The sequence below is a fragment of the Dasypus novemcinctus genome, chromosome 6 (genome assembly GCF_030445035.2).
Source record: "Dasypus novemcinctus isolate mDasNov1 chromosome 6, mDasNov1.1.hap2, whole genome shotgun sequence".
In the NCBI taxonomy this organism is placed as follows: Eukaryota; Metazoa; Chordata; class Mammalia; order Cingulata; family Dasypodidae; genus Dasypus; species Dasypus novemcinctus.
In genome coordinates, this window is record NC_080678.1 from 102,647,122 (window position 1) to 102,666,289 (window position 19,168).

At 47.7% G+C, this 19,168-nt stretch overlaps 1 pseudogene; it reads left to right on the forward strand.

Annotated features, from left to right (window-relative positions):
- The window catches only part of LOC101432720 (transmembrane protein 132B-like), a 253,068-nt pseudogene that overhangs the window by 176,417 nt on the left and 57,483 nt on the right, over nt 1-19,168 (forward strand).

The following is a 19,168-nucleotide window of genomic DNA, read 5'->3' on the forward strand; positions in this document are numbered from 1 at the left end:
AATCACGGGGCTGGGGGAATGCCAGGTGCTGACTGGCTGCACTTCTTGAGGGGGTGGGGTCAGCTCCCGCAGTAGGGGGGCGGGGGCAGGGGCGGGGCACGTGCCCCAGGGCTGCAGGGTCAGTGCGGTTGGGCCAGTGCTGACCTGCCTTAGGGTGTGGATGTGCTCAGCAGCCAGCCTCCTGAAGTAAGAAGGCACTCTGCCCTCAGGGCTTTTATGGCCTGGCAAAGGTCATTTCTAAAATCCATAACATGGAAATACAGAAACTAGACAAACGCTGGGCATCAGTGGGCATTAGGGATCTAAATTCCTGGGTCCAGTAACTCTGTCCTTCAGTCATGCGTCATCTGCCTTCCTGACATAGAAAACAGCTTCTTAAATTGAAGGATCAAGTAGAAGCCTAGCTGTCACCCCTGCAGGATTAGCTCAAATCCAGTATCAAAAATGGCTTGTCTGCCCACCCCCTTCAAAGGGCATTGAGGGGAGTTTTTGTTTGGGAGCAGCAAACCTGACAGGAAATGGCTGAGCTGCGGTTGGCTTCCTGCTCCCACGTCACTCTCAATATGCCCCTTTGCCAGCTCCACCGTTGCCAGCTCCCGAGGAGGCCAGCCGAGCCACTCCCTGCCTTCAGCATTGTTTATCACTGCCGGTGGCCGGTGGCCCTCGGAGCAGGCTTCCCAGGCAGCTGGCTCAGACCCCCATCCCCCTGCAGGCATCCCAGCCCCAGGCGTGTGCAGAGGGGAGTGTGCCTCTCGCAGCATGTGAGAGGAGAGAAATGCTCTTTAGGAAGAGCTAAATTGGCACTCTTCCTCTGTCTTGATTTTTATTTATTTCTCTCCTCTTCCCCCCTCCCCTGGTTGTCTGTTCTCTGTGTCTATTCGCTGCATGTTCTTTGTCACTTCTGTTGTTGTCAGCGGCATGGGAATCTGTTTTTGTTGCATCATCTTGCTGTGTCAGCTCCCCGTGTGTGCAGCACCATTCCTGGGCAGGCTGAACTTTCTTTCACACTGGGCAGCTCTCCTTACAGGGCGCACTCCTTACGGGGTGCACTCTTTATGCGTGGGGCTCCCCTACCCAGGGGCGCAGGCAGGGCACTCCTTGCGCGCATCAGCACTACGCGTGGGCCAGCTCCACACGGGTCAAGGAGGCCCAGAGTTTGAACTGCGGACCTCCCATGTGGTAGACAGACGCCCTATCCACTGGGCCAAGTCCGCTTCCCTGTCTTGGTTTTTAAAAGCAAAAATGAAACCTTACAATTGACAGGTTTTATAGATCACTAAATATTGATTCCTTTTTGTAGGCAAGGAGGTAGGAGCAATGGGCAATGGCTTGTTTTGCAACTTGAGTTTACTATGAAAATAGAAGAAAAACAAAACTTGTTTCCCCAAGTAGTGAGGAAGTTCTTTCTTAGAGAATGAGACAGAATGAGCTTTCTCCTAATAGCGGTGAGGGCCAGAGTTTGGCCATTGTTTTCCCAGCAGCATGAAGGCAGAGTGGGTCATGCTGTGCCTTCCTTTCTGCAAGAAATAAGCCCATCTAGCTGCTGAAGACTCAGGCAAAAGGGATGCCTCTGGGCTTGAGGAAACACAGTGCTGGAGACGGAAATAGATTTGCAGCGGCAGTTTCATTAATTTGAGTCCTGAAATTCTCTGCTCAAATGCTGGAGCAACACAGCAGTTATTTTGAATTATAATAATAGAACATGAATTATTATTAGCAATAGTATTATTGATTTAATATTTATGCATGTTAAGGAAAAGATGGTGAATAGTCTTTAAAACAGATAGGAAGAATGGATTCTCTCCTAACATTACACATTTGCTCTTGGCAGATTCAGGGTGGAATAGAAAAACGAGGATATAATTTTCATGGCGTTCTGTGTTCTGTGCTGTCTTTGTTCAGCTTTTTCTCAAGACAAAATTTCTAAACTGCTTTTAGCGGAAAAAGTGTTTCTCTGTCAGGTTGGCCCATAAGGACACGCAGCTGTCTTTTCTTTAAGGACAGAATTCTGGAAGTGTCCTAGGCAACCTCGTTTGGAACGAGCTTTATAGAGAGCATTCCCATGGACGTGTGCTGGGCAAGCTCCTGCGCGAGGAGCTTTAGTTCTCGAGAGGGTTATGGCAGCCCAGGATTAAAGGGCCCAGGGGGACAAGGCAGATCTCATCTTCCCAAGGACATGACCTTTGCTTTGCCCATGCCCCACTTCACCTGCACTTATTGCCACCTGGTGTAGTCTCAGTGAGATATCTATTTTGATATTTGTGGGTTGAAACAGTTTTGGTGTTTCTAGGTTTGTTCTAGACTCCAGCATTTAAAGTAACAGGCAGGAGATAGCTATGTGAGCTATGTGCCACAGGCTAAGAGGAGGCATTTGTAAAATGCAGATTTGCAGAAGCAGTTCATTCTGACTTGGGAAAAAGTCGTCTGGGAATGCTTCACATGAAGGCAGCATTTTAGTAGAGCCCTGAAAAAAGAAAAAAGCAAGTGGGAGTAATAAAGCCAAGAAGAAACCTTTGTGGAGCACCTACCATGCTCCAAGTGTTTTAAATTCATTTCCTTAGTTAACACTGAGGGACAGCTACAATTGTTAACCACCTTTTATAGGTAAGGAAACCATGTTGGATGTGTTTAAACGACTTGCCTGGGACCCCAGGTAGAAGGTGGCAGAGGCAGGATTTGGACAAGGGAAGCTGGCCCCTTGCCCACCCCTGAGCTCTCTTGCCACACTGCGGGTGGTGCCGGGCAGAGGCGCGTTGGGGGACAAGGAGCAGAAGCTTGAACCCACGTGTTAGGGGAGGAGCTTACGTCACCCCTACCCGGGCCTGCGTGTGGCACTCAGCAGCTGCTGCATTTAGAGAGAGTGGTGAGCCTTGGTTTTCTCACAAATGGGATTGGAGAGTGGGCGTGTCCTTGGGGACACGTGTGTCCCTCCCTCCCTGGATTCCTGTTCTTCCCATGCCGCCCTTCCTTTACCTTCTGAACCAACAGTTACAGCACGACAGATCCGGGCTTGCAGTAATGAGCGATCAGAAAGGAAACCGAGTTGTTTCATTAGTTTCACTGGAGTATAGCTTACACAGAGTAAAATTCACCCTTATCACAGTTCAGTGAGTTGAATGAGTCATTATGTAGCCACCAGCACAATCGAGATATGCACAGATCTCTCCTCCCTGATGGTTTCTTCATGTCTCTGCTGCCAACCCTTCCTCCATCACCAGCCCCTGGCAGCGGCTCACTCGAGCACCATCATTTAGAGTTTCATGTTCATAGACTCCTGTAGTATGTACTTTGGCTTCTTCCATCTAGCATAATTTTTTGAGGTTCAGCCATGTTTTTGCATGAATCAGTAGTTTTTTTAAAAAAATTGCTGACTAGTATTCACTTGTATGGATATACCACTGTTTGCTTAACTATTCCCCAACAAATGGGCATGCAGACTGTTTCCAGGTTTTGGCTAGTATGACTAAAGCTTCTATGTCTGGTTCTCATTTATCTTGGGTAAATAGCTAGAGTCATCCCGTTGTCTTTCAGCTTGACTCTTCTCTGTGGAGAAGTCTCATCTTCTCTTCCTCTATACATACTTCCATCCTCTCCATCTGGGTCTTTTGACACGCATTTGTCTTTCTCCTGGTTCTGGGTCATGTTTCCTGCTTCTTTATGTGCCTGCTAACTTTTGACGGGCCCCTGAGGTTTGTGACGTCTCCATTGTTGAGTGCTGGCTCTTGCTATATTCCTTCAAGTAGTGTTGACGTTAGATTCTCATCTGCAAAATCAAGAGAATAAGAGTTCCTCCTCAGAGATTTTTGTTATGCAAATTACATGTGTCAAAACCTGCGAAGAAGGAACAGTGCTCCCTCTTTGGAAGGATCCTGCCAGTGTTTCCTGCTTTGTGGTTTCATCTTGGATGCCCAGCAGAGCCTCGGGCGCTGCTGAGCGAGTCCCGCTGGGTGCGCGGCGCCTGCCGTCCTGCAGCCTCGCGGGGCGGAGCAGAGGCTGCCTGGAGGGCGCCCCAGCCGGGGGCCACTCTGCCCAGTGTCCTGGCCCTGCAGGGACTGGGCTGAGCTCCGCCCCCGGGCTCGTGGGCTGGCCCGTTTCTCCTGTGCTGCCTGTCTTCCAGCCTGCCACCTGCAGTGTGCTGCCCCTGCTGGCCATGCCCTGGCTGTCTCCCTTTCCTTAGTCTCCTTCCAGGTGTCCCTGACCCATTGCCTTTTTCTTGCTTTGCCTTATCCAGGCTGTCTTCCTCTCCATATTTCTCTGCATGTTCTTTTCACTGATTTTCTGTCCCCCTGCCATCACTCTCCAGCTCCATTTCTACCTCTTTAGGACTATAAGTTCTCTTCCCATCCCCCTCCTGGCTTCTCTCTCGTTTTCCTCCCTCTCCCTCTTTCTCCTCTCCATCCGTCCATAGGTGGGGTCTGTCCTTAGGGTTGAGGATCAGCCTGAGACCCCAGCCCAGGCTCTGGATGGCTCACTGGGCTCTTCGCAGCACCGTCCGGTCGCACTGACAGTCGCTATCCAGAGGTGCTTATTAGTGCTAGAATAAAGTCCTCCTCGGGGCTTGAGCTTAAATCGTGGTAAGTGTATTCTTGGGAGTACTTCTCTCTTTTGAGCGCCGTCTCATCAGGTTTTACTTTTAATTGAACGGTTTCTCTTTTCCTTGCTGGTCTGATGGCAACTGGAAGTTGTGTTAAATGTTAATTGAGCTCAAGCTGGATGAGAAGCTATTTCATTTTTCAGACAACAAAGAAACACTGTTAACAGGTTACAGTTGTAATTAAGCAAGTGCTAAGAGGCACAGGAAGGCTGGAGAGGGAACACTTACAAGATTCACGCTAGAATGTTCTGCAGCTTCTCATACCATCCCCGCGACGTGGTACAACCCTCCCCAGGTGCTAGCACAGCCAAGGCAGGCCCACGTTGCCCCAAGTGCTGCGTGGCCTCCCCGGGGCCCGGGCACTGGTGTGAGCGTGTGCTGGGGACCTGGGCAGACCCCAGCTCAGCCATCAGCCACGGGTGCGACCTCAGGCAGGTCACCCAGCCCCTGAGCCTCTGTTTCCTCTTTTGTAAAATGAGGGTAATCATAGCGCCTTTCTCTGTGGGCTGCTCTTTTGTGTCAGTGTCCCCCCGACTCCCATCCACCACCTGCGTGACCTTCGTGGGCTGTCCCCCGTGGTGACCCCCACTCTACTGGTGGCTCCCAGCTGGCACTCCCTCTGTCACTTAGTAGTGTTAATGGTGATTATTTTCTTTCATATTTGATCCTTTTCAAAGCATCTTGGGAGCTGATAGGTTGGATATTAGGATCCCATTTTACAGATGAGATTTGAGGGCCCCCTGGTTCAGCACCTTCATATGGACCAATTGTGCCCCCCAGCACCCAGGCCAAGCCCCTTGGGTATGGGTGTAAGGTCTGGTGCCCACCGTAGCTGATAGAGTGAGACACTGGTGCCACCGAGGGCCTAGCTCCTCTGCACTTAGTTACCGTGAAAACTGTTGAGCCTTCAGGCCAGCACGCCTGCACCCCTTCCCACGGGACTGGGTAAGGCTCTCTTGGGGGCTGACACCCGTTAGGGCTAGTGTGAGCAAAGGGGAGCTAACTGTAAGGACACAGTGTGGGGCAGAACCCAAGCAGGGAGGTGGCAGGGCTCAAGGGGTGACCTGGAGCCAGCACTGGAGCGCCCTCGCAAGCTCCAGCTCACTCCTCTCTCCAGAACCCTGCTTCATCTCTCTGTGCTGTCGGCCAGCATCCTCCGCATGCCAGTCGACTGGCAGAAAATGGGCGGCAGCCGCTTCTGAGTTTACATCCCATCCCCGCTGGAGAGGAGCCACTCGAAGGCTGGGATCCCTCCTTCCCCATTCCAGACTCTTCCGAGGAAATTGGCCCAGTGTGGTCACCGCTCGCATCTGCCTGCGTGGCAGGTGGGGTCGTTTTGAATAGTATGATGACCAGGGGAGGAGGAGGGGACTTTCCATGGGTATCTTTGTAGCACCCTTGAACAGCTTTCTCTCCACTCCCAACAGTTGAGAGCCTGCCTCACCCGCACTGGGAGACCCTGGGAAAGGGGAGCCTGGAGCTCACAGGCTCGTGGCATTTTCTTGGTTCTGCTCCTACCCCCTGCAGGAGAACCTCCACGCACACAGCCAAGTCAGGGTCTCACCTATTGATCTGTGCTGCAGCAGTGGAGAGGAACCTGCCCCCGAGGCCCCTGACAGCTGTCTTCCCTGGGGGGGCCTCATTGCATCAGGCCAGTAGCCTCTGCTGTTCCCGCTCCTTACCAGTGTTTCTGAGCTTGTCCTGTGCACCCCTGCAAGCAGCCTCACCTCTGCCCCCAGCCACGGGCCAGGACACTTCAGGGCAGAGCTTTGACTGGGTGACATTTTTACTGACTCTTCCGCCAAGTGCCACCTTATTTGAAATAACTTTCCTTGTGTTATTCAGGGACTCATAAAGAGCTGAATTTTGAAATCACATTCTGCCTTGTGGATTAATACATTATCAGAGTCCAAAAATAGCCATCACTTGGGGGACTGGGTTGATATGTTATACAATGACAACAGTAGAACTGAACACCACTTATTTAAATTGCAACCACATCTGAGTTTTTCTATTAGTGAAGTTTACGCCTGCTTTGAAGCTTTAGAAAGAAGAAGTCAAGGTGTCTGGGAGCAAACTGTGGTCAGAATCAGGTTCTTGCTCAGAGGCCGATGTCCCCGTGTGGGGCCGTGGAGATGTAGGCTGCTGGGTCCCAGGACTCTTGTCCAGAACCACACAGGCTGGGGCTCAAGTGGGGTGGACTACCCTGAAGGCACACATGGTCACGGGTTGGGACTTTGGGGCTACTTGGCTATTACTACTAAATATTAAGCTTCACATTCATAAAACATTTTTTTAAAGGTTTTTAACAACCAAAGCCTCTACCAATCTGCCTTTTATCCTTACAGGTTTCTTCTGAGTTAGGCAAGGAAGTGGGATTGTTAGATCCATCTTCAGGTGAGGAGCTGAGAGGAGGAATAGCATGGAGGCTAGGATGGCATGCTTTGGGCAGCGAAGTGCATTTGGCATCCTGGCTCTGTTGCTTAGCAACAGTGTGATTCTGGACAAATAATGGAATACTTTCAGCTTCAAGTTCCGACATTTGTAAAATGGGGATGGAAACAGTAATCCTTGAAAAGGGATGTCTGAGGATTAAATGAGCTGTCAACGACTAGTTAATATTTATTGTGGACTTACGATATACCAGATGTAGTTCTTTATGATTTTTCAATCAGATGTTAATATGCGCTGTATTGAATATTATTATAAATATGAATTGATGTTAAGAGAGAATTGGGTGAACCAATTAGCACAGTGCCCAGCCCTTCTCTAGTGTTAGGCAGAGGTAGTTGTCGTTAATCATTAGAGCGTTTAGCGTGACATATCTTTATGCGTTGATTCATCCCTTTTGGATTTTGTTGCCTTGTTTGCTCTTTTGGTTCTTCTGTTCATTAGAATGGAAGCTCCATGAGAACGTCTGTCTGTCTTGTTCACCATCACAGTTCCAGGGCCTAGCACTGCCTGGCCAAGAGCAGGCATGGAAGGAACACGTGCTCTTGGATGCAGGACTGTGGTTCCAAGTGCCATGTTTTGCGTCAGGCATGCTGATGGGTGCCATGTGCCACTTCCAGCATCAGACCTGCTAAGACAAACGATGTCGTGGGAGAGCTTCAGAGGCCAAGGGTGGCAGTGGACAGACTCCCCTCCCCCCACTGGCTTACTCTCAGAAGGATTTTACTAAGACTCCTCCGTTGTATCGTTGCCTTTCTTTTATAGTTTGGGAGACACAGTATGGCAGACTGTTTAAGTGATTGGATTCGGAGTCAGGCTGGTCTAGTTCAGGGGTAGCCTGGGAGTAGTCTTTTCCTCCCTTCCTCCTTTTATTTTCCTTATCATTGCGAATTAGAAAAATACATTTTATTATACAAATAATACATGGATAGATGCTCATCTCTTTATAAAAGTTATTATGGGGGAGGCTGTGTTCTCTACTTGACCTCCCTTTTCCTGGCCCCCTTCGAATCCCCCCAAATAAACATCTATTCATTGTGGATCTATCTGCTGGTAATGTGTGTTTACATAGACATAGATGTCTTCATAAATTCTTCAAGTTGCTTCATTCTGTAAAGACCTAAATGGGATCAAACCTTGAAAGCATTTGCTAGCTTAGTTTTTTTTTCCTTACTCAAGATTTTGCTTTAGAGATCTGTGCATAATAAAACTGATATTTATCTAAACATGTGGTGTATGTGTGTGTAATTGAACCTGCCAGGACAGGCCAGACTTTGCTGCAGCAACATACAAGCCCCAATCCTTTTTATAAAGGTTTTTTCTAGTTAATAATTTCAATCTGATAGGAAATTTAAAAATACAAATTCTTGTACACTCTCACCCCAATCCCCCAAATGTTCCTTTCTCTATACAACACATATTATGATTATTTATGAAATGTTCAAGATTGTTTGTCACATGATTATTCTTTATCCCTAAATACTTCAGTGTGAATTTCCCAAAGCCTTTTATATTTGTAGAGTGAAATGATCAAAATTAGGAAATTGGGAAGTGGATAGGGCGTCCGTCTACCACATGGGAGGTCCGTGGTTCAAACCCCGGGCCTCCTTGACCCGTGTGGAGCTGGCCCATGCGCAGTGCTGATGCGTGCAAGGAGTGCTGTGCCACGCAGGGGTGTCCCTGCATAGGGGAGCCCCACATGCAAGGAATGTGCCCCGTAAGGAGAGCCGCCCAGCGTGAAAAAAGTGCAGCCTGTCCAGGAGTGGCGCCGCACACATGGAGAGCTGATACACAAGATGATGCAACAAAAAGAAACACAGATTCCTGTGCTGCTGACAACAACAGAAGCGGACAAAGAAGAACACACAGCAAATGGACACAGAGCAGACAACGGGGGGCGGGGGAGATAAATTTAAAAAATTAAAAAATTTAAAAAATTTTTAAAAATTAGGAAATTAACATTGAAACAAGGAATTATCTGATTTATATACCTTCTTTAAATTCAATCCATTATCTTACTAATAATTGTCCTGTTATAGCAAAAGAAAAATGTGTTTTCTGTTTGAGAATCCAATCCAGGCTCACGTGTTACATTTTCATATCTCTTCATGTCCTTGAATCTGGACCAGTTCTCCAGTCTGTCTTTTAGACTGTGACATATTTAAAATAGATAAATTGTTTGGTCAGGTGCCCCATAATTTGGGTTTATCTGACATTTCCTCATTATTCGTTTCAGTTTATATATTTTTTTTGTTGGAAACTTAGAAGTGATGTTGCATCCTTTTCAGGACATATGGTTTCTATTTATCCCATTACTAGTGATGTTATCTTTGATCATTTGCTAAGGTGGCATCTGCCAGGTTTATGTAATGTAAAGCTCCTATTTTTCTCTTTGAAATTAGTCTCTTGCAAGAGATACTTTGACACCATGCAAATCTCCTGCTTTTTATCACTTTCAGTCGCCATTAGCATCCATTAATGATTCTTGCCCAGAACAATTACAGTAATAAATGTTGGTTGCCAGGTGGTGGCATTCTAATTTCATTGCTCTTTTTACATTTTTTGGTTGGAAGCCTATAGGGATGAGCCTTTCTTTCTTCCACCCAACCTGTTTGGGTGCTTATGTTCAGTATCAATGCAGTGGCTTATTTTATTCTATGTAGTATAACCCACTACTAGCATTACAGCCTTCTTTATTTTGAAACTAAAATTGTCCCAGACTGGCTGGTGGGAACTTCTTCAAGCTGGCTCCTGTGTCCTTTTAACATTTTTTGAGTGCTTTGTTACCTGCTGGTTCCAAAATATATTTTAGGTTCCTTATCATGTACTTTCTTTGCCTCAGCTCTAGGAGCAGCCATTTCTCCCAGGAGCTCTGTTTTCTTTTATTGGAGAATGGACTTTAGAACTAAAATCTGGATTCTAGGTGTGTGTTCATTGATAGAGAGGTGTTATTGTTTGTAAGCCCTCTGAGCAAACAGAACTAGGAAAAAATATATATACACACATTGACATGTATTTAACACACCTCTCTCTCTTCATTCCTCCTTTACTCTCCCTCTCCCCTGCTCTAATTTCTACTAGTACTTCCAATTCCAGTTCAGCACACACAGTTCACTCTAATCTCCTCCTTCCATTTTTAACTCACTTTTCCAGCATTGAGAAACCTATCTCTCATTATCCAAAATATATTATTTGCTCATTCTAGAATACACTAGTTTTAGAACTGCTAGCCCCATACTGCTGTGGAAAACAAACCTAACTAGAATTCAATACATGTTCACAGTTCTTTTTGTCTTTAGCCTGAGAGTATATTGCCAAAACAATATTCTCGAAAGTTCCTTGCAACTCCTAAATTTCAGGAGCTTAAAACAACAGAGGTGTCTTCTTGCTCACACATGTCCTTCACTGCTCACCTGGGACTTTGCTCGGCATTGGCCTCACTCTGGGACCCAAGTTAAGAAAGCAGCCATTGCCATGGCAGTGGAGGAAAGGAGAGCACGATATACTGTGCTCTTAAAGCTTCTGAACTCACATCTCAGCCAAATCAAGTCACATGGTCAAACTTAAGTTCAACTGGGCAGAAAAATCCAATTACTTTGCTCAGAAAGAGATCTGGTAGACATGCCTTATTTATTCAATCTCAACCTTACACAACTTTGGAAGAAATTCTTATTGTATAGGAGGAAACTGAAGCACTCTGTTCTAATCTCAATCAATATATAGATGCAATTCATCATTTTACCTGCTGCAGAATAGTCACTATTAAACATGCATATCAAGTTCATTGGGCCATTTCACAACTGATGGGTATTTAGTTAGAAAGCATTTGATAGCTTTTAACTATTAGAAACAACACTCCAATGAGTACCTTGTCTAAGATCCCTTTCTGTCAGTGAGGATACCCAGAGATAGAAGAGCTGGCCAGTCCCATTTCTTTACCAGTAGAGCTTCCTCATTTCTCATGCTCTTCTCGATCAAATGAAGGTAACATAGAGCCAAAGTCATGGGAACTGTGTCAAGATAACATGAAGCCCTGGCCACAATACCTAGCCCAGCAGACGCTCATTATGTAAGAACTCTCATTACTCTTTTCTCTTGAGTGTAGTTCTGCTACCCAGCTCCATTGCCCTGAAGTCCAGGGTTCTACTTTTCTCTCCTCTTTTGTATTTTCTCTGGGTAGTCCACTGCACCCACTGGGCTTCAGCTTCTCGACTAGGAGGAGTTGCTGCTACCTTCCCTTCCTGAAGGCATCGCGGTTGGGCTGTGTGACACAGCATTTGTCTTCCTGATAGAAAGGGACCAGTATGGCAGGTGTGCTCCCACCTGTCCCACTGCCTTCCAGCTTTGACAATGAATGTAGGTGGCTAGGTCGTGGGCGCCATCTTGCTACGCTGAAGGTAAGGGTGTCACCCTGCCCTGACTGGCTCACTGGACCAAAGCCAGCACCCCCAGACTTCTGGTTCTGTGAGAAGCATAGACACCTGTGTTGGCTTGTTTCACTCTGAGTTGGGTTTTCTGCCACAGCAGTTAATACAGCCCTCATGGAAACAGAAGCTGAGCTGGACTCGAAGCCAGGCGGTGTGGCTCCAGAGCCCCTGCATGGCTCCTCACCCCCCATCGCTATGGAAGGGTTCCATCAAGGCAGAGGTTAGCACAAAGGGAGCTTCTGCCTGCCGGAGCACAGAAGTTACTGTTTCAAATGCCCAGAGGCGGGCCAGAGCGGAAGCAGTGGTGCCCCTGGGGGCTACTGTCCTTGTCTAGGTAAGAGATGATGGCTTAAGCGGAGGATGTTGGGACTTAGGTGGAGGATGTTGGGATGGTGAGAATTTGACACATTTGAGGTAAATTATGGCGACAGGACCTACCGGACTCTGAGAGATGTTAGAGGAGGCGCGAAATTAATGCATGTCCCCGGGTTGGCAGGGCAGCTTGGGGCTACTGGAAATGGGGCTGAGGTGGGTGCTGGTGGCTGTCCGGCCTGCAGAGGCTTTTAACCTGCCACCAGGCCTCTGCTGGTCTTTGTGCTCCTCTGCTTGCCTAACCTGAAACAAAAATGCCTTCACCGTGTCGATAAACCCTGGAGATTAGGCAGCCCCTTCCCCATGAGGATTGGAAAATATTGTGAAGAACTCTCATTGCGGGCACGTGAGACGCATCTGCTGGACGGTGGGGTGGGAGTGAGGGGAGCGGGAGGGGGAGGGCAGGCGGGCAGCTGCCCCTCAGCGGCCGGGCAGCCTTCGGGCCTGCTCGTCCCAGCCTGGGTGTGTGCGATGGCTTCCCGCCGTCCCCCGCACAGATGGCTTGGAAACTGCAGAGCAAGCAGGAAGGTGGCGGGTGCCCCAGGCAGGGGCCCTGCTGCCACGGCCAGCTTGGTGTCCCATTGCTGACGTGCACTTTCCTCTCTCTGTCCAGGACACGGAGGTCTTGAACACGGCCATCCTCACGGGAAAGGCTGTCTCGGTCCCCATCAAGGTCGTGGCAGTTCAAGAGGACGGGTCTGTGGTCGACGTGTCGGACTCTGTAGAATGCAAATCTGCTGATGAAGACGTCATCAAGGTACCCGCAGCTTTATGCCCTGGCCACCTGCTCCTTTGTCACCCCTTCTTGGGCCCTGGGGTCCATCCTGGCTGAGCCCCCTGTGCTGAAGGGCTGGCGGCCAGGGGACCGTCACTAAGGAGTGAGAGCCTGGTCCAGAGGTGCTCAAGGGTCAGGAGCGGCTGCAGCAGGCAGGGCTGCTTCCCTCTTCCTGGAGAGGAGTCCCAGCCCCTGGCCTTCAGCTCTAGAAGGAACATGCACACAATTTGGCAGGTCTGGCCTTGGCACATTTCTGTGGGTTTCTTCATCCTAATGAACTGGATTTATTTATGACTCCAAATCTGGCCAGGAGCCAGCCCCTGGCTTTTTCATGTTCTTTGCCGTGGTCTGTTTGAACCATCATATTTGATGCTTCTGCCGTTTTTTCCTTAACATTCTTCTTGGCCTTTCATTTTGCAGCAGAGACTTCGGGGAGAAAGGATTTAAGCCTTCAGAACCATCCTTCCTCCTCTAAGCTGCTTAGAGAGCCCCAGGTGCAGTCTGTCCTCCACAGAGAAACACAACACCCGGACTTCTGTCCCTCCTGGTGCTCCACGGGCTCCCGTTTACAGGGTCAGCGAGGCTTGGTCTCAGTCTTAAGAACTTCATGGTAGACTGAAAGGCCATGAGGGCTTTCTCCTGTGGCAGCGGAGATCTGGAGGGGTTGATTTCTCCCTGTTGTGGTCTGCAGGGGGCTGCTCCTGGGATGGTTTTCATAAAGAAGAAATGCGGTGTCTGTGAAGCCTAATGCACTGTCAATCATCCAGATGTGGCCCAGCCTGCTTCCTGGTCTTGGAAGACTTAGTGCTCCCCTGGAGACAGAAGGTGGTCCAGCTCAAAACCTGTCCATGCCACCCTGCCTGGGCTCACAGCAGTCCCTGCACTCCATGGGAGTGTTTGACTAAACCCAAGGCATTCAATCTTCAGAGTAAGAAAGGTCAGATTCCAGTCATTGGAGTTCATCTGCCCAGAAACGAAAACTACTGAGGATGCATTGCCCTGGGTGCTTTTGACAATGCACATTATTTACTGTCCCCAACTTGTGATGAAAGGAGATACTGGGGATGGCATTTGGAGATGGTATCTGTGTGCTCATGCCACCCTGGGCCCAAGGAACTTGCTCACCTCTGCAGCTCCCTGAGCCTTTCATTTCCCTCCAGAGGGCCTGGGGGCGCCTCCCAGTGGAGCCCTGCCTTCCTCCTGGAGAGGCCACTCCAAGTTCATGGAGGGCTGGGATTATTATTGCCCTGTACTTGGTTGTCTCTACCTCACCAAAACATACTAAAAATCTCCTCTGCCTAACCCAAGAGATAACTTGCTTTGAAAAACGAAAGCATCTTGCTCAGCTGTGCCTTCAGTAGCCACCTGAGAATGGGGCTTTCTCTTTCTTCCAGCTGATCATGGCCTGGTCTTCAGAGGAACAAAATAGAGCGTGCAGGTCACCATACTGCTTTAAGACTTTTCCAGGGCATTCCAGGCTGGCCTGCAAATCCTGTGTTAATTGAAGGATTAATTAATTGACTGATGCATCTGTCATGGTTTCAATGTCCATATTTATAATACATTTGCCACAACCCCAGGATGAATGGAGTCATCCACAGAGCTGTACTCTGACCTCGGCAACATCCCAGGGCCCTCTGCACCCCAAAGGCATGACCCTTTCATTAGCAGCCTCTGGAGAGGACCCCTCAGTCTGCAGAATTGTCACCCCATTACTCTGTGAAGGTGTAGAAAACACTGTGCTCCCAGGGAAAAGATTTCAGGGTTCACTGAGAATTTTTGTGTTAGAAATTCTGTGCATTGGGATTGTGATTTAGGTAAGGGAGATGGTGTGACTTTAGGAATATGTAAATTGTGGTAATATACAAATAAATCAGCTTCCGTGATCTGAGATTCTATGACTTTTGGGGGACAGAATCTGAGGACTTGACTGATTTTGAAAGTCTGAAACCTTGGCCTAATCTGGTAAGATTAGGAGGGACAAATGCTAAGTCTTACTTTTAAGTTAAACAAAACAAATCCAAAACCCTTTACAAGGAGAGGATGCTGCTTAAGAGCTGTGTATGTGAGGAGCCATGGCACTTTTCTCAGTGGTGAGACCTGACAAATCAGCTTTTTGAAGAGGCACCACAAGGTTTTCATCGGCATCGATTGGCTCCTCATCCCAGAACAGAGGCCACTCACAGGCAGGCCGCGGATCAGATCTGTGTGTGTGCCCAAACATGTATGTGTGTGTGTGTGTGAGAGAGCATCCGCACTTTAAAAAATCGCTATTATTAAATGTGTTGCCAGCATGTTATAATGGGCAAATTCACACTGAAATCTGGATTTCCAGCTTTTGTGAAAAATCACGAGGTCACGCAGCCCTGGAATGATCTTCCTTCCCGTGAACCTCACCTCTCCCTGAGGTCTGTCCTGCCAATTGGCCACTGCCCCGCTCCTATTCCACATGGAGGCTGAGGAGCTCTTGCCCCTTTCTCCTCATATTTGGCTGCTGGTTTTCTAATAGTAGGACCCAGAGGAGAGTGAGGTAGCCTTGTGCCCTGGTCTCTAGCAAAACTAAGCCCCAGGTGATGGACTCGCTCTGTCCCTCGCCAGCAGTCCTGCGCTTTCCAGGCTGTGAGCGGAGCTCTGGAGGATGGATCATGTTCTGCGAGTGGCTGGTGTGCCAAGGGCCCTTGAAACAAGCTCAGTGGGTGGGACTGGAGGGGGCCTGTGTGTGTAGCCCAGGGCGAGGTAAAGAGGGATGCCTGGCAGCTCTTGAAGCCTCTCAAGGACCATTTTGTGGAAGATGGAATAGATTTGTTCTTTTTTAGATTCCAAAGGGAAAGCTGAAAGAGAACCTTTCTTAGCTCAACACAAAGCAAAGGATTCCTGGGGAGCACGTTCTTTGGCTGTGTTTTCAGACCATGGTTTTGGTTCGAATCCTGGCTCCTCCTTCCTTGTTCTGTGGCCTGGGTTGATTGCTGAGCTGCTCCAGGCCAGTTCCCTTTTCAATAAAATGAGGCTGCTCCTACGTCAGTGGAAGGTGGAAAGGAAGTGTCTGCGGAGATTTGTTCTAAAGTGTCTAAAGCAGAATGACCAATAGTCAAAGTGATCCTTGAAAATCTTTTAAAGATCATCTGAAGTTTAAAAGGGAATGGACTTATTTTTAAATTTCTCCTTGCATTTGAGCTATGGCTATATTTTCTGGGGCATTTTAGGGCAGGGCCTAATTTCAAAGAGGGTATTGGAAGTCTAATAAGGTAGATTTGGGGAGAGTTGAAGATAAGATAAATTTCCCTCTCCCTCTCTTTTGTTCTTCTCTTTTATATTTTCTGATGGAAGTGTTGTCAGATGACAAAAGTTATTCTGACCACATATAATTGAATTGTCATTTGTTAAATCTGTAGGATCTAATCCCAATGTGGAGTGTTTGAGATGATTAAATAAGACTCTCTCTCTCTATATATATATATATATATGTAAACCATACAGGGAGTCACATAGTATTTGATCAGTAATGTATCAATGAATATTATAGCTATATCTATATCTATTTACCAACATATCTATTTCCATATCTATCTATATATATTTTTTAAAGTTTTATTTTATTTCTTCGTACCCACTTGTTTTGTACTCTCTGCTCTCTGTTTTCTTTTTAGAGGGACAGGGAACGGAACCTGTGGCCTCCCATGTGGGAGAGAGGCATCCAATCACTTGGACCACCTCTGCTCCCTGCTTGTTTAGTCTCTCATTGTGTTTCCTTGATGTGTCTCTTTGTGGCATCATCTCACTGCAGCAGCTTGCAGGGCCAGCCCTTTGCATTAGTCTTCTTTAGGAGGCAACAGGAAATAAACCCAGGACCTCCCATGTGGTAGACAGATGCCCAGCTGCTTGAGCCACATGTACTTCCCTATATCTATATATTTTATTTTTTTAAAGATTCATGTTTTATTTTTTTCTCTCCCCCCCCCGCCCCCCCAGTTATCTGCTTTCTGTGTTCTTCTGTGACCGCTTCTCTCCTTATCAACAGTGTCGGGAATCTGTGTTTCTTTTTGTTGTGTCAGCTCTCCGTGTGTGTGGCGCCATTCTTGGGCAGGCTGCATTTTCTTTCGCACTGGGCGGCTCTCCTTACGGGGTGCACTCCTTGTGCGTGGGGCTCCCCTATGTCGGGGAAACCCCTGCGTGGCATGGCACTCTTTGCACGCATCAGCAGTGCGCAGGGGTCAGCTCCACATGGATCAAGGAGGCCTGGGGTTTGAACCACGGACCTCCCGTGTTGTAGGCGGACGCCCTAACCACTGGGCCAGGTCCACTTTCCCATATTTTTAACCGCTATTTTATTGTTAGGTCCACAGTGTCTTTGTCTGTTTTACTAACCATTCTTCCTAGTCCTAAGTCCAATGCCTAGAACACAGTATGCTCCATAAATGCTTTTTGAATATATGAAAGCATGAGTGAATGAATAATTGAATGAATGCTAGAGCTGCCCAGAGATGGAGCAAGCTACTAGGCAAGAATAGAGGTCTGACTTTATTGGAATATCTCCAGTGAATTTTCTGTTACTGGAAATTTCCAAAGAGAGGTGGATTAGGTGGATACTTGGACCTGATCCTATGACCCAGGTTTTCCTTTTTCCCCAGGGGATGTTTTTAATCCACAAATACTTTATGAACTTCTATGTGTGGAGGGCAATCTTAGAGAACTTTAAGAGTGACAATGTGCAATGCATATAAATTCTACCCTTAGGAGTTTACAGTTCCAGCTTATGAATGTTAATAGCTAACACTTATTGAATACTTATTAAGAGCCAGATACTATTATACAAAGAACATTCGAGGTATTGACCCATTGCATCTTCACTACAAGGCTTTGAAGTGGGTAATCCTACCATTTGAAGGTTACAGGTGAGGACGTGGGGCAGAAAAGGGATAAAGAACTCAAGAAGCTGATGCCTGTAGAGGCCAGAATTCCCAGCAGATGGGCTGGCCGCAGAGCCCAGGTTCTCCACCCCTGTGCATCTTGAATTGTTCTCTCTCAGGTTGTGTAGGCAGAGGGGCAGGTATTCTTATGAGCCAGCAGCAAAATATCATTCCTGCAGCTTTCCCAATAGGGAGTCAGTTGATAATGGGCTTTTTCTAAATTTGCAAAACACTTGTTTTCATCCATATCACCTTGAAGTCATATATATGAGTTTCCGATTAGTGCTGTAACAAATTAGCACACATTTATGGCTTAAAATAGCACATATTTATTACCTTACCAAGCTTGGGGTCAGAAGGCTCAGGTCCCTCGGAAGGCTCTAGGGAAGCTTCTAGAGGCTTCACTGTTTCCTTGGCGCCTAGCCTCTTTCCCTGTCTTCCAAGCCAGCAGTGTAGCATCCTCAGGTTTTCTTTTCTTTTCTCAAAGATTTATTTTTTATTTATTTCTCTCCCCATCCCCTCCATCCCCCTAGTTGTCTGCTCTCTCTATCCATTCGCTGTGTGTTCTTCTGTGTCTGCTTGTGTCAGTGGCACCTGGAATCTGTGTCTTGTTTTTCTTGTTGCGTCATCTTGCTACATCAGCTCTCCATGTGTGTGGTGCCACTTCTGGGCAGGCTGTACTTTTTCCACACTGGGTGGCTCTCCTTCCAATGCGCAGTCCTTGTGTGTGGGGCTCCCCTATGCGGGGGACACCCCTGCATGGCACGGCACTCCCTGAGCACATCAGCACTGTGCATGGGCCAGCCCCACACCGGTCAGGAGGCCCGGGGTTTGAATCGCAGACCTCCCATGTGGTAGGCAGATGCCCTGTCCGTTGGGCCAAATCTGCTTCCCCATCCTCAGATTCTGACCTCTGCCTCCATCATCCTATCTCCTGACTCTGGCCGTCCTGCCTCCCTCTTGGAAGGACCCTTGTGATTACACTGGGCCCCCCTGATAATCCAGGAGAGCCCCCCTCCCAGATGCTTAACTTCATCCCATCTGCAAAGCCCCTTTTGCCACGCAGGGTTTTGAGGATGAAGGCACGAGTGTCTTGGGGCTGTACCTTCTGTCCCCAGCATGTTTTCTTCTCTTTGCTAAGTTTCTTTAAAGGTCTTCAGGGGAAGGAATAAAAGTGCAATTTCCATATTGTTATTATATTGTAATATTTCAGTGTCTATGTTTCTGACAAATACATGTTTTCATGTATTTGTATGAATAATAGTACTTCTGTCAATGAATTGTGGCTTTCAGAACTCCAAAAGCCAGTCATGCATCATCAGCAGGGGCCATACTCTGTCATGCTTGGACAGAAATAAAAATAAACTCATGCTGATCTCAAAGATGGTGCCCTCCAACATATATCTATGATAATTAAGTTTCCCAGCTCTAATATCAGCTGGACTAGGAAATAATGACATGCTAAAGGGATAATAAAAGGGCATTAACATTTTAAAGCCTTCCCTGCCCCAGGGGAGCATCTCATTTCTGAGCTTGGGCTGCGGGTAGTAAGGTAAGGCAGTGTGTCTTCCTCTGGATGTGCTGGTAGAGTGAAATCTCTAGATTCTTGCTGCTTGCTTAGCCATGTGTGCATCACTGGTTG